Below are 14434 nucleotides of genomic sequence, written 5' to 3' on the forward strand. Positions count from 1 at the left end.
GGTGAGGGAGCTCCAAGAGCAAGCACCAGCACCAAGCCCGTGCCTGGGAGCATGCGTGGGGTGTTTCCAGAAGCATCAGGGCAGGGTGCGCAAGGGAGGGCTGGTGGGGAGGGGGAGCGGGGAGTTTAGATTGGGCAGGCCTTGTGGTCTTGGCAAAGATTCTGCCTCTCTCTATATATAGGAAGACGGGCGCTGCTGGGGGATTCTGAGCGGAGGAGGGACTTCTGGCTGCTCCGTGGAGCACAGACTCCGGGCAGAAGGCACCAAAGCAGGGACACCCAGGAGGAGGCTGGTGTGAGGGTCCAGGTAAGACAGGACGGGCCACAGCCCGCGAGATGGACAGCTCAGCAGTTCCAACCAAAGGCAGAGGTGGGGCGCACCAGGGTTCCCAGGGCGTCAGGAATTTGATGGGAAAGAAAGAGCGGCACCCAGGGTTTGTGGGAGGAAGAGAAGTTCCATCGGGGAGGGGAGTGGGATGTTACTGGATGTGTAAGATTTGCGAGGCCTTCTGCTAGACATCGGGGGAGGGTCTGAGCAGGCAAGGGCACTGGGACAGTGTGGAGTTAGGGAGGGGGTTAGAAATGCGGGCGTCGCAGGCACACACACGGAGGAGCTCACAGGGGAGAGCACCTATGGAGACAGAGGGCCCCGAGCCCCGCACCGCAACGCAGCCAGTGGGGAGGGAGGAGAACCAGCCAAGGAGACTGGAAGAAGGAGCCCAGGTAGGAGGAAAACTCCTGTTTGTTGAAACTTGGATGCGTGGAGTCAGAATGCGAACTCGCGATGAAACAGCTACCACTCATCGGCCACTTACTCAGCGTTAGAACTTCACGGGTCCTGTTCCCTCAAATCCTGAGTTAGGAACTCTCGTTTCCATTTCACAGATGAGGAAACCCAGGCTCGGAAAGGTGACGTCGCCCGACAAGGTGTCTTGGCCTGGAATTCCACAGCAACAAGAAACCCAAGCTCAGGTCAGCCTAAGTAACGTTTATCGATCAATGGCCAGCCTGTATGTTCCTTGTAGAGACTGTTTCACTCAACACTCTCTTTGCAAAACAGATGTCATTTCTGCCCGTTTTACAGATGAGGAAACTGAGGCTTAGCATCTCGTTAAGTGACCGACCCAAGGTTAACCAAGGAGGAAATGGCTGGCGGGGATGTGAATCCTTATCTCCTGCCTTCCTTTAGGCACGTGGGAGTCTCCCAAGTCTGCATCGGGAACAGGGTTGGGAATTAACTGGAGTTTCCCAGCTTTCTGGACCACTCCTGGAGGCCAGATTGTCAGCCTGGTGCCACAGGGCCCTCTGCCGAGACCCAGGCTGGGGGCAAGGAAGGAGGGGTCTCTGTCACCAGAGCCCAGGCTGAGCGCTCCCCGCCTGCCCAGCATCTGCCCTCTGCCAGCTCCTGCCTGGCTGCCAGATGTGCCAGCTGCGGCCCCCTCCACGCAGAGCCTCATTTATTAATTAACGTGGACGCCGAGGGGGCAACGTCTCAGGCCCAGCCTCAGAGCAGATCTTGGCACATTTTTCAGACTTTGTTTAATAATTTATCATCTTTTAATCATAAAAATAATTAGCACGAGAGCGATAATCTGTGCTCTGCAGAGAACAGACCAGCAGAGAAGTTTCCAGACAGTGCCAGAGCCCAGAGAGCTGTGCTTTGGCGGAGGGGAGAGGGAAGGCTGGCTCAGAGCGGGGGTCCTGCCGGGCCGGCTGGGCAGTCGGGGTGTCAAGAGACACTGCCGGCCTTGGGAGGTGCTTCCAGGGGGACCTGAAGGACCACTGATTTCCTAGGAGTGGGAAGCTCCGGCTTCGGTCTCACCCGACTTACTTGATGACCCTCTGAGGGGTCCCCTCCCTCTCTGGGTCTTAATTTTCCCATCTGTAAAATGGGAGCCCAAGGACATGTTGCTCAAGGAGCCGTGATCCGATCAGGTAGCAGGTGTACAGGCGCTGGCTCACAGCTGTGGGAAGTGAGCGGCTCCCTCCTCTACCTCTGTGGACGCTCCCCTGACAGCAGCTGGGGGCCTTGGGATCAGACCAGGGTGATTCAAGGAGCCCACTCTGCCCCTTCTTATGGGGTCTCCCACAAGCTGCTCAGCGTGTGTGACTGACAGGACGCTGAGAACAAGATGAGAATCAGGAGAAACCCTGGAAGCCCCGGGAGGGGTGAACAGCAGGGCAGAAATGCGATGAAGGCTGGGTCCCTGAGCCTGTGGGCGCTGCGGGCAGCTGGGGCCATGTCAGGGGCTGGCACCGCGCAGCCCCCAGGCCAAAGCCAATAGGGTTTCATTGGCACACAGCCGTGCCCATTCAGTCATGAATTGCCTCCAGTTGCTTTTTACTTTTTTCCCACTAAAACCACAGAGCTGAAAGGTTACAACCGACACCATGTGGACCTCAAAGCCGAGACTACTGACCATAGCCGCTGCCTGGCCACAGAGGGCCGCCCACCTCGGAGTGGCCTCCCTGGGACACGAGGGGGCAGAGCTCCTCATCTACCAATCCCAGCCCACCTCTGGCTGCTTCTAGGACCCTAGCAACAACCTTGCCCCCCCCCCCACACACACACAGCCCTGGTGCCAGCGCAGCCCATGCCTGTGACCACAGGGAGCCCAGCAGCAGTGCCGTTGGCACTGGGGCATCCAACATCTCCCCCAGCCACATGAGGACTCAATGTGACCTGGAGGCTCTAAGAACAGGGAGTGTCCCCAACAGTCGGCAGCTTGGTTGTCACTCCAGCCCCTCACCAAGGTCCCCCAGCTCTCCCTTCCCCCCCAAGCCTATATGTCTGGGGCCTCGCTCACCTCTGAGCTCCAGGTTACTCCAGGCTCAGGAGATGGACTCGTGTCTGGTGGAAACTGGCCCAGCACCCAGCTCTCCTTGGGTCTGACTCAGTGTGGGTCCTGCCTCCCCAGCTCCTCCAAGGCCTCCTTCCTGGGTGCTGTCCTCAGGCCTGAGCTTGGAACCTGGGGAGTGTCCCCGGGGGAAACTGGCCTTTTTTTTTTTTTAAGAGAAGGACAATAGCAAGTGATTTTAACCAGAAGGCAGCTGGCATGCTCAGGGCTGAGTTGGGGGCTGGGATCAGCACTCCATCTGGGTCAAGGTCAGAATTCCATCTGGGGTCTGGGTCAGGACTCCCTCAGTCTGCAGCCAGGGTATGGCCCAGGGGAGCAGCGAGCAGAATTCAGAGCGCCCACTGAGGCGGAGAGCCGGGCCAAGCCTGAGGTCAAGTTCAGAGCGGAAGAGCACACCCAGCGGGTCTGTGTGACAAGGCAGCTCAGGCCACCGCGCCGGCCCCCGGCTGCCAGCTGGCCGGCTCCCGGCGCCTCCCGCCGGTCCCGCGCACTGGGCGCCACGCTCCCCCTCACGTGTACACCCTCCTGGCCAGGCGGCGAGGATTCCCAGGTCCATCTGTCTGCTGAGCTGTCGTGGGAACCAAGCTCGCACACGGGCCCGAGCGTCTCCCTCCGGAGCCTGCCTCCAGACTGTTGGCGTTCGCGGCTCTGCCTCGCAGCCTCCGAGCCGGGCTCGCGCTGCTCAGTCCAAACGCCGCCGCTGAGCGCTGCTCAGTTCCAGTCCGCCACCGAGCGCTCCCCAGATGGGCGGGACCGCGCCGGGCCTGCCTGCCTCCTGCCTCAGCCACTGCTCGCTCCCTGCCGGAGGCCCCAGGCGCACAGGCAGGGCCGGCAAGGGGCAGGGACGTCGCCCTCCCCAGCGGCCCCACCCCCACCCCCACCCCGCGCACCTGCTGCCTCTCAGCCTCTTCGACCTCAGACCGCAGAACTGCCCAGGGGTCTTGGGCAACCTCAGGTGAGCCATGGTCAGGGTGCTCCTGCGGACAGCACTTGGACCCCCAATCCCTTGGGGGGACCCCACCCGGACCCTCCCACGCACTGGGCCTCTAGCTCCCTTTAGCCAAGACTGTTGGACTTGGTGACAGGATTCAGAACAGGAGGAAGCACAGGTCGTGGTTTAGGAACTATTGGGGTCCAAATCCCAGTCCTGCCACCTGCCTCGGGCACACCAGCCAGCCTCCTGGGGTGTCGGTGAGGACGGCGGTGTGCCTGCCTCGCGGGCTGCTGTGAGGACGCCTTCGTGTAAAACACAGCAGGGCTGGAAGCACAGGAAGCCCTGAGTGAGTATTGACCAGGGTTTTTATGATTATGTATTAGCATTTTATTATTGCTACTACTAGTTTGTATGAGTCCCTGCTCAGTGCCTCTCTTCTGCAGTCTGGGGGGCAGGCTCAGCCCCCTGACCGATACTTCCAGGGGTGCCTGCAGTGGGCTCTGCCCTGCGACATGTCGGCAGGTGAGGCTGAGATGGACCCTGTCCTCTGAGCTGACGCTGCACCCTCTGCGTGCCCACCACACCCTGAGCTGCTTTCCCAAAAGCTGGCCAGGGGGTCGGCTGGGGTTGGGGAGTTCTCTCTTCTGAGTGCCTGTCCCTGGGGGCAGCCCCTCCTCATCTGCCCCGGATCTGACCCCCCCCCCAGCCCCAAACCCTCACTCAGGTTCCTGGAACAGGTGTGTATGTGAATGTATTGAAGAGGCGATGCAGAGATGTGGGAGATGGGGGGTGTGGGCCGCGGGGGAGAGGGGACCAGAGGAGTCTCACGGGGACCCCGAAGACAGATAGGACTTTGTGGTCAAGGTAGAAGCAGCCAGAGAGGAAAAAAAAAGGAGATGAGGCAAGTTCCCAACAATGCACACCCCTACTGGTGAGTCCCTGCTGGTGGGGAAGAAGCCAGCCGCTTCGCAGAGGGCCAGGTGTCGCAGCCCAAGCAGGCAGCTGGGCTCGGCCCCGTGGACACAGCGGGCAGGAAGCGTCGGATCCACGAGCCACTGCCAACTGAACGTGGGCACCAGTCCCAGCTCTGGGTGAGGTAAGCTTTGGAATAGAATTTTTGAAAAACCCTACAATAATTAGGTGATAACGGTGGCTAATAGCCAACACAGTGAGCACAGAGGGAGGCCCTCTGGTGAGATGGTGAGGGTGAGGGTTTCTGGACTCAGCCTGGGTTTGACCGCACTTCCACTGCTTAATGATTGCTACAGCTTGAATGAAGACTTTACCTCTCTGGGCCACAGTCTTCGCATCTGTAAAATGGGAACAGAGTGGTGGTACCACCTGAGAGTTGTTAAGAGAATGCCATGAAAATCTTAGAAGAGGACCCGGTACATGGTAAGTGCTCAGTAACTGGACGGCACTTCTTGCTGGACTTTTGCTACACACCAGGCTCTGGGCTGAGTGCTTTATCTGCACCCTCCTACTAAATCCTTACAACTAAATCTCTCAGGGAGGTGCTCTGATACCCCCATTTTGCTGCTGAGAAAACTGAGGCACAGAATGAGGGATTATGCCCAAATTAACGTGACTCTTACACGGCTGAGCTGAAATCCAGCTTCACGACTGACTGGAGAGTTAAACTCTCTGTCAGGGGTCGAAAACACAAGCGGGACTCGGCAGAGAAGGCAGAATCAGCTGGCTGTGCACAATAGAGACGTGGGGGACTGTGGTGAATGGGAGCCCGTGTGCCCGCTCCCCAAAGGATACGGCCCACTCAGCTGCATGGAGTGGCGGCTGTGCCGCAAGCTGGGTGCCAAGTCCCCTGGTGCTGCAGCCTGGAGCAACCATCTCCAGAGAAACCCCAGGTGCCCATCTGCCTCAGGTGCAGAGCGTGAGGCCCTGGCCGTCAGTCTTCTCCCCCCCCCCCTCCCTGGACTTTCCTTGTCCTTGCCCCTCCCTCCCCAGGCTCCCCTGGAGCTGACCGTCCCCAGAGGCTTCCCTCCGGGTCCCCTCCGTGTCCTGCCATAGCCGAGTCCAGGCTGTCTCCTGAACCAGGGCAGTCATGGCCCCCATGGAGAGGCTGCTGTTTGCTCTGTCACCCTGAAGGACCAGAGGGGTCAGCAGGCATCTGGCTGGGCCGTTGCTGGTCTAGGCCCTGACCCTTCCTCCCTGGCCAAAAAGACCATGCACTTTTGACGGCCACCTTGTTCGGCCCTGCCATCCTGTGCCCTTGCCTCGTTCAGGCAGAGAGTAGCTGTTGGCATCCTGCTCAGCCCCCTCCGTCATGGAAGACTTGGCCACCTGGCTCAGGTCTCCTTTGCACCCTAAGCACGCCATTGTCTCAGGTGAATTCCACACCCACGAGAACTGCCCACACGACATCCAGCCCTCTCGGGTCCCCGCCCTGGTCCCCGGTGACCTTCTCCCTCACTTCACCAGCCGCCCACTGCCTGTCTCATCACAAGCCTTGCATTCCCTCAACGGTGCCGCCCACTCCCTGTCACTCACTCAAGCACCCGGCTCTGTGGCTGTGACCCCCGCTCTGCTGCCAGCTCTCACCTTCCTCAGCCCCCTCCAGACCCCCCCCCAAGCCCATCGGTCCTCCCTCCCTCGCATTTCCTTTCCTCCAGCATGGACTCTGGGCCCATCCTTTCCCAAACCCTCCTGCCCCTACCCCCAGTCTCCTCCCCATGGCCTTTTCTCCACCTCTTGATCAAAACCCGAATCTTGGAGCCAGCGCTGTGGCGTAGTAGGCTAAGCCTCCACCTGTGGCACCAGTATTCCATATGGGCTCCGGTTCATGTTCCAGCTGCTCCTCTTCCAGTCCAACTCCCTGCAAATACACCTGGGAAAGCTGTGGAGAATGGCCCAAGCGCTTGGCCCCTGCACCTGTGTGGGAAACCTGGAAGAAGCTCCTGGCTCCTGGCTTCGGATCTGCCCAGCTCTGGCCATTGCAGCTATATGGAGAGTGAACCAGCGGATGAAGATTTCTCTATATCTCTCTGCCTCTGCCTCTCTGTAACTCGCCTTTCAAATAAATAAATAAGTCTCTCTTTTTAGATTTATTTATTTATTTATTTGAAAGACAGAATTACAGAGAGGCAGAGGCAGAAAGAGAGAGAGAGAGAGAGGTCTTCCATCTGCTGGTTCACTACCCAGATGGCTGCAATGGCTGGAGCTGGGCTGATCCAAAGCCAGGAGCCAGGAGCTTCTTCCAGGTCTCCCGCGCAGGTGCAGAGGTCCAAGGGCTTGGGCCATCTTCTACTGCTTTCCCAGACCATAGCAGAGAGCTGGATCGGAAGTTGAGCAGCCGGGACTTGAACCGGCTCCCATATGGGAGGCTAGCACTGCAGGCAGAGGCTTTACCCACCACGCCACAGTGCTAGCCCCAATAAATAAGTTTAAAAAAAATCTTGGGTGGACCCAGGCCTCTGCTCTCCCTTGCTGCACCCAGATCTACAAACTCATGATCACTGGCTCCCCAGGATTCTCCAGCATTTCTGCATCTGCTTCCTCCTCTGCCCGCCATGACGGCTTCGAGCCATCCCCGACTCCTCAAACCCAGTGTGCTCTGTTCCTTCTCATCACCCGGCCTGACCCCCACCTCCACAGAGAGCCTGGGAGCACCCCCCAAGCCTCCCCACATCGGTGATCCATTCTCTCCCGACGCCTGCGTGGCAGGAGGGGCCGTGCTCTGGAGCCATCGTCTCCCAGCTTCTCAGGAGCCCACATCTCCCCCTCCTCGGCACCCCTCTGTCTCCTCCTAAAAGAGCCTTTTCATGGACGTTTGCAGGTTGAATTCTCTCTCATCTCAGGACAAACCCTCCCTGGCGACACATCCCCGTCTAGTTACAGGCCTAGCTCTCTCCGGCCAGGGTCCAACCACTCAGGAGAGTTGTCTCTGCATTTCCTTGATGCAGGTTCATGGTTAGGACTGGGGCACTGGAACCAGACGGCCTGGGTGTGAGCTCCGGCCGCATCCCTTACCAGCTGCTCGACCTCCTGCTGATGCTCTAAGCTCTTGGAACCCCGACTCCCTGCTGTCTGCAGACTGGACAGAGGCGCGGCGTACCTGCTTTGCTTCCTGTTCCCCACTCTTTGCTGTCAGTCTTACTGCTCTGATTGCTCCTCCCCACCTGCTCAGCCCTCACCCATAACCTGACTTCTGCCTCTTTTTTCCAGCCAGTCCACCCTGATGAAGGATGCAGATGATCTCCTTGTGCCCAGCCCAAAGGGCCCCCTCCAGCCCTCTCCCTGCTTGCTTCCCTTCCTGCTGCAAGCATTCAGTTCCTCCGACCTCCGAGGGTTCCTCTCCAGTCCCCACGGAGGCTTCCTCCTCCTCGTCCAGACACGGGTTTGAGTGGCACTGCCCTGGGCGGCTCCCTCCCCTCTAAGAGTTGATGTCTCTAAGCCAGGACTCTGCACTGACCCACTCGACATTCCCACTGAGATTTCTCAGCAACTCTGAAACCCACTACAGCCGAAAGGAGCTCTTGATCTTCCTCCACCCCATTCCCCTAGAGCAAGCCTGGCGGCTACCCACTTCCTCATCACCGTCAACCATTCCCAGGCATCGCCTCCTAAGCGGCCTCCACCATCTCCACCTCTCCTCTCTAACCCAGAGTTGCCTGCCAGCTGGTAGCAGTTGCACGCTGAACCCCTCTTCTGATTCCAGTCTCCCCAGAAAGCCCAAACTCATTGTCTCAAAAGACAGACCTGGTCTGTCTCCCCCTCCAAGCCCTGATCTCTTTCGTGTTGACTTCGGCTTAGGCTGCAGGTGGTCACAAAACGACTTCCACAGCTTCAAACATCACGACCTCCGCCTTCGGGTCCAGTTGCCTCTTGCCAAGAAGTCCCTGCAGGGTCCCAGAGCATCTTGGTCGCTCTGATTGGACCGTGTGCCTCTTCTCCAGCCAATCATGGCAGCCAAGGGATGCAGTGTCTACAGTGGCTTAGCCTGGTCACGTGCTCACCTCTGGCGCAGAGGACTGACTCATTTCCCATTGCTATAACAGAATGCCTGAGGCCGGGTAGTTTATAAAGAAAAGCGCTTTCTTTAGCTCGCAGCTTTGAAGGTCCACGAGCATGGCCCACGCCTCTGCTCAGCTCTGGTGAGAACCTCCTGGCTACGATACCATCGCGGATGGCATTGCACTGGGAGCATGGGAGAGAGGGAGAGCAAGCAGGTGCATGACGAGATGGGAAGTCAGACAGCTGCTCACTTCATGTCTTGGGAATGGGGGTCCCCGTAAGAACCTACATGACCCCCTTCCCGGGCCAGCACCCACAATGACCTCACTTCACCGCCCCCCAGGCCCCCACCCCCTTAAATGTTTCACAGCCTCAACACGGCCCCACTGAGGACCCTGCTTCCAGCACATGGATCTTTGGGGGGGACGCCTTCAACCACAGCACCTCCCCACTAGACCCCACGGTGGCGGGGTGGGGGGGCGGATCTCATGCAGGGAGAGCCAGTGACTGCTGAGCCACCCAAACACAGACGCTGTCCACCACAGCCACCCACCGTGGAGAATCAGTGTTTCCCTAAGAGCATTCAGCCAAATGCTAAACTCCCAGAATCCTCTCTGTGGAGGCTTGGGAAGAAGATGCATGTGGAAGACGCAATGCATCGCCCTAGACTCAGAGCCCCCCCGGTGCGTGTCCGCACACGAGGGGCCCTGAACGCTCCTGCAGCCAAGAAAGCTGTCTGGCTTTCTTTAACCCAGCACTTCCTGAACAGATCTGGATGCACACCTCTTGCCCCCACGCTCTCCTGGAAAACGCGCTTTGAAAACCCTCCCTGTTTTGAGTTCTTTTGTCTTCTCTGGGAGCTGTTCTCTCCCCCCTCGCTGTCAGCTGTGATTTCCTGATGCTGGGATTTTACTCCCAGAAGCCACTCTCCACCCCTTTTATTCCTATCCTCCATCCTCCGACGAACAGTACGAGAGGCTGTCCAAACTCTTTGCAAAGTGGTTTGGAGCGAGGTTCTGACACGTGCACTTTCCTGGGAGTCAAGTCTGGAGACTGCACAGCATCTTGGCTTTGTGCTCTGGTTATCTGAGCTCTTGATCCCTGACTAAACAGCTGTCAGAGAGCCAAGTTCAATGCCAGCCTTGCTTCTCCACACTGAGCCCTCCCTGCAGGGCCATCCCCAGAGCCAAGGCAGGGCGAGGGGTGGGGAGGACAGGAGACAGCAGGGCTGGACTGTGCACCTCCAGGCAGCTCCTATAGCGACAGCCGAGGGGTGCTGAACTCTAAGTGCTCAGAATGGACTTCAACAAAAGAGCCCTCAGCCACATTAGGAGAGGGACAGAGCCACCAACAAGAGGAAGACTGTCAGGCCGAGTCGGAGAGCATTTGGAGCCGTGCACGTGCAGTCATGCGTGCCCACGTACACGCACGATGAAGGGACACCCTTGCAGGGCACGGACGCGGACAGGCGGGGCCGTGTGGGTGTGAGAGGAAGACAGAGGCAGTGAGCACATCTAACCCCGAGGCCTCGAGCTGTGGTGGTGATGCGTCCTGAAGCCTAAATCAGCCGTCGTGGTCTGGTCTGTGGGTTTCTCCCCTGCTGTCTCCTGAGCCAACACACACTCCGTCCCACGGCCCTGCCCGTGGTGGGACTTGTGGGTTGCGGGCCGGGATCTGTCACAGCGCCGCAAGGAGACTGAGTGTCCAAGGTTGGAGTGGGCGTGGGGCACGCAGGCTGCCGGGGCTGGGACGCGCAGCCCGTCTGCCGTGGGCCCCAGCCCCCTTCCAGGGGAGAGGCGTTGGCGGGCCCTGTGAGTTATGACTTTTATTATGCAGAAAACAGGCACATTAACTTCAGGTCCTTTGAAAAATGTGGTCCTGTAATCAGAGCCCGGGTCTGTCCTGACGCACGGTGGCACGGGGCCAGAGGAGCGCAGGGATGAAATAAACATTTGGAGAGACAACTGCATTTGTAGATCTAAGAATTGAGTTATATTCGCTCCTGACAGCTTCCTGAATCACAGCCCACGTCTCGGCCCCGCAAAAAACGGGGACCTGGCCCTTTAACTAGACTCCATTTCACATAATTAAAGACTCACCAAATTAAATGGCCTGCATGGAAAGTGGCTTTCAGAGGACTAAATGCCGGGAGCAATCTCCTCGCCAGAGTGGAGAAGTGACACTAGCTCGCAGATCAATATCATCTCTCTTATTAATATCAAAAGCACATTACTTTGTTTTTGCCTGGCTCCCCTCCAAGCCTCCGGCCGTGCCGCGGAGCAGCCATTTGCTCGGGCCATAATTTACTTTGGTGAGTTTTTAAGGTATTGTTTTGTCAGGACCAATCACCGTGACGTTATAAATGGCTGGGAGGACTTGCACTCTCCCTCAGTGGCATATGCAGCGAAATTAATTTTTAAAAGTTTCACGTCAATTACTCCTGTCCTTGAGTTATGCAAGGGGACAAAGGAGCAGAGACGTAAGGACGTGAGTGATCTCAAACAGATGAGGTAACGACACTCAGAAGCCCAGGCTGCAGACCAGAGCAGACATTACACTATCTTTAATTGATGCATTGAATTAAACAATCCTAAAGCCAAATAAATATTGACCACTTAGCAAAAGAACCATTGATTTTGATGATGGACAACAATGCCATCCTCCGCTTTGCTGGTGGTGGGGCCCAGGGGGTGGTGTTTCAAGCTGAGCGTGGGGGAGCCTGTGGTTTCCAGAAGAGCCGCTCGGCTGGAGTTCACAGCCTCACCGAAGCTCTGGGGCAGGACCCTGCGAAGTGGGTGTCGCTGTTTCTGCCATGTCTTTCTGTGTGTGGCTTGTGCTCCCTCACCCTGGTGCAACCGCCTCTTTTTCCACTTGCTCACCTGTAGGGAGACCCTGCCTCCCTCGGCTTCAGCCCTGGCAGCGTTGACAGAGGCCCTGAGCCTCCACGGGTCCCCGAGATTGTCACGTGTCTCCCGTCTGGCTCCTGCACCGCCTTCCCCAGCGTGCTGTCCCTGAGCCCAGGGAGCCTGAGCACAACAGGCGTCTCTCACTTCCTGTTCTGCACAGAGAGAGACACAGGAAAGCAGGGGGACACACATAGATCTGTGTCTGGAGAGAGAAGGGGCTCCCCAACTAACTCCCCCAGAAGAAACTGGATCCGAGGCATCAGACTTCCAGGTGGACGCTGACCCTCGGTGCGGGCGGCTGAAGCCGGAACACCTCCACAGCAGCTCGGTCAGCCTCGCACTGACCAGCTGCCTGTGCGTCTCTCCCTAAAACGGCCACCTTCCTCTAGCTGGAACGCCGGCTCCATGAGGACCACCTCGGCTGCACCCCCAGGCTTCCCCGCACCAGCTGGCCTCGCGGAAACTGTGTGTTACGAGAGGCACTGAAAGGTGAAAAGTAATGTCGTCATTTGAGAGGGCTGGGCCGGCCACCTGTTGGTGCCCAGTCCCGCACAGCCACCTGCCAGGGTCCCTCAGCCCGGAGGGATGAAGCAAGGAACGCGTCCACGGCCACATGGCCACAGCCAGCCTTCTGTGGGGACTGCTGGCTCTGGGGACCGAGCACAGTGGAAGCTGTGTGTCCCTGGAGCCTCATCGCTCTGGGCTCTGAGATGTCCAAGCGAAGCAGCCGCGGGCTGAACCGAGTCGGGACAAGGTCCTTTTCCTGGACTTTGTATTCTGATGTCAGGGGCCAAGGTGGGGTGCATTTCAGCTTGGGAGTGCTGCCTTCCAAATCGTACTGGGATCCCACATGAAAGGCAAGGAAATAGAGGCTCGGGGAAGCTGAGCAACACGTCCAGAGCCTTAGAGCCTTTGCCAGACAGCCAAGTGCAAACTGAACATTTCAGTTATGTTTCCCCACGGCTCCGTGCTGGGCTTCCCTCCATCAGGCATCCAGCTCCTGGAACACAGCTTCCAGCTTTTCCCCTGAGCTTTCCAGGGCTCTGACCGTAGCCCAATCTGTGCTGTGCCTACGGGGCTGCCTGGCGTGAGGACCGAGCCCGGCACAGGGCCCAGGGCGAGCTGGGCGCTCCCCGCCGGGGGAGGAGGGCCAGCTGAGTGTGATAGATGGAGGTTGGGTTCCTCTGTCAATGTGCAGATAGGCAGGGCCGGGGCGGGGGCTGCCTCAGCGAGGAAGGCTCCTGGGTCTTTGCCCTCACCAAGTTTCCAGGTAGCAGAGAATGAACTCCGTGTCTCCGGCCGTTGCACCTGCACCTGCTGATTCTGGTCTCAGAAGCAAGGCCTGGTTCGTACTTGAACAGGAAGATGACTCTCTGCCAAGCTACAGTGTCCCCAAATTCTTCCATTTTCATTTGCATACATCTCAAGCATGGAACAGTTTTTCAATGCCTTTCTGGCTTAATAAAAAGCCGCCCAGTTCTGCTATGTTGGTAGATTAATTAGAACAAACCAGGCAGCATATGCAATGTCCTATGACAAACAGGTTCTCAGCGAACAAATCCAAGTATTTACGGGAGTACAGGAAGGAGTGCAACAAATGTACTTTTCCAAACTCGAGTATTTCCAAGCTGGATCCTAGCAGATGTATTCTTTTTTAACAAGCATTCATGGTCTCAAGGAGACAAAGGCATGGTCCTTGAGGGGTGGGTATTCAAAGTGTGCTTGCCACAGGCTATTGCTGCTCTTTAGTAAACACTTAGAGGCTCAGCCTCCAGATGTCAAGATTTCTAAGAAGTGCCAGTATCGATTTCATTTAAATATTACAATGAGTAGTTTATTCCCATTCTTCTCTTCGTATTTATTTATTTATTTAAACAAAGAATACTTGCTAACATAATGCTTCTGTCAATGACTTAGATACTCAAAGATGTCATGTCTAACCCAGAGAGCACCTGCCATGCACCCACCCTGGGCTGGGCTTTGTACAGAGTACTGTGCTCTCAGAGCTAAGTCAGCCATGATCCTGGTGTCGGAAGGACTGCCGGTCCTGGAGCAGAAGGAGCCAGAAACAGGCCTCCCTGTCTGCTCACGGCTGGAACCGGGTAACAGCCGTGAGAACGTGGGTGGGAGGCACAGAGGACCCATCAGGAGGGGTGCCTGGGAGCTGGGTCCTGAAGAATGAGCAGGAATGTTTTGGAAACTAAATGAAAGGCATTCCTGGCAAAAGAACTTCAGGTGCAGAGACCTGGAGGACAAGAGGGTACGGGAGGAGGGTGTGGGTCGGCACTTGCGGCTGCCAGAACTCTGGCTCCAACGTGGAAGGCAGATCATGTTCATGCCTTGATCTAACCCGCCACGAGTTCCAGCGGCTCTTAGCGCGAAGCCTGAAGTCCGAGGGTAGCCGCCAGCCCTGCATGATCTGATCCTTCCACCTCCCCGAGCCCCCGCCGCATTCCTGTTCCTTGAGTTGGGCAAGTGTGTTCCGACCTCAGGACTTTTGTCTTGCTCCTATTGTGCAAGACATTCTTCCTCTACATCTTCCTTGGACTCCTCGTCTCATTCAGATCTTGAGTTGCACGCCCGCTCTTTGGAGTGGATTCCCCCACGGGCTAACCGAAGCAGCACCTCTGCTGCCCCAGTCACCTCCCATCGTGCCAGCCTGCTCTACTCACATCCGGGCACCTGTCCCTCTCTCAAATCATCTTCTTCATCCATTTGCCTACAGTAACCTCCGTGAGGACAACGGCCAGGTCTGCCGTGTTCTCC

At 57.5% G+C, this 14434-nt stretch overlaps 1 long non-coding RNA gene across 1 annotated transcript; it reads left to right on the forward strand.

Annotated features, from left to right (window-relative positions):
• The first annotated feature begins 4570 nt into the window (after window positions 1–4570).
• Window positions 4571–13505, forward strand: LOC138850433 (uncharacterized). The gene is made up of 3 exons (XR_011390181.1): window positions 4571–4887; window positions 5060–5186; window positions 7974–13505. It is a non-coding gene; the product is annotated as an uncharacterized lncRNA (long non-coding RNA).
• Window positions 13506–14434: the final 929 nt, after the last annotated feature.

Source organism: Oryctolagus cuniculus, chromosome 7, assembly GCF_964237555.1.
Source record: "Oryctolagus cuniculus chromosome 7, mOryCun1.1, whole genome shotgun sequence".
NCBI lineage: Eukaryota > Metazoa > Chordata > Mammalia > Lagomorpha > Leporidae > Oryctolagus > Oryctolagus cuniculus.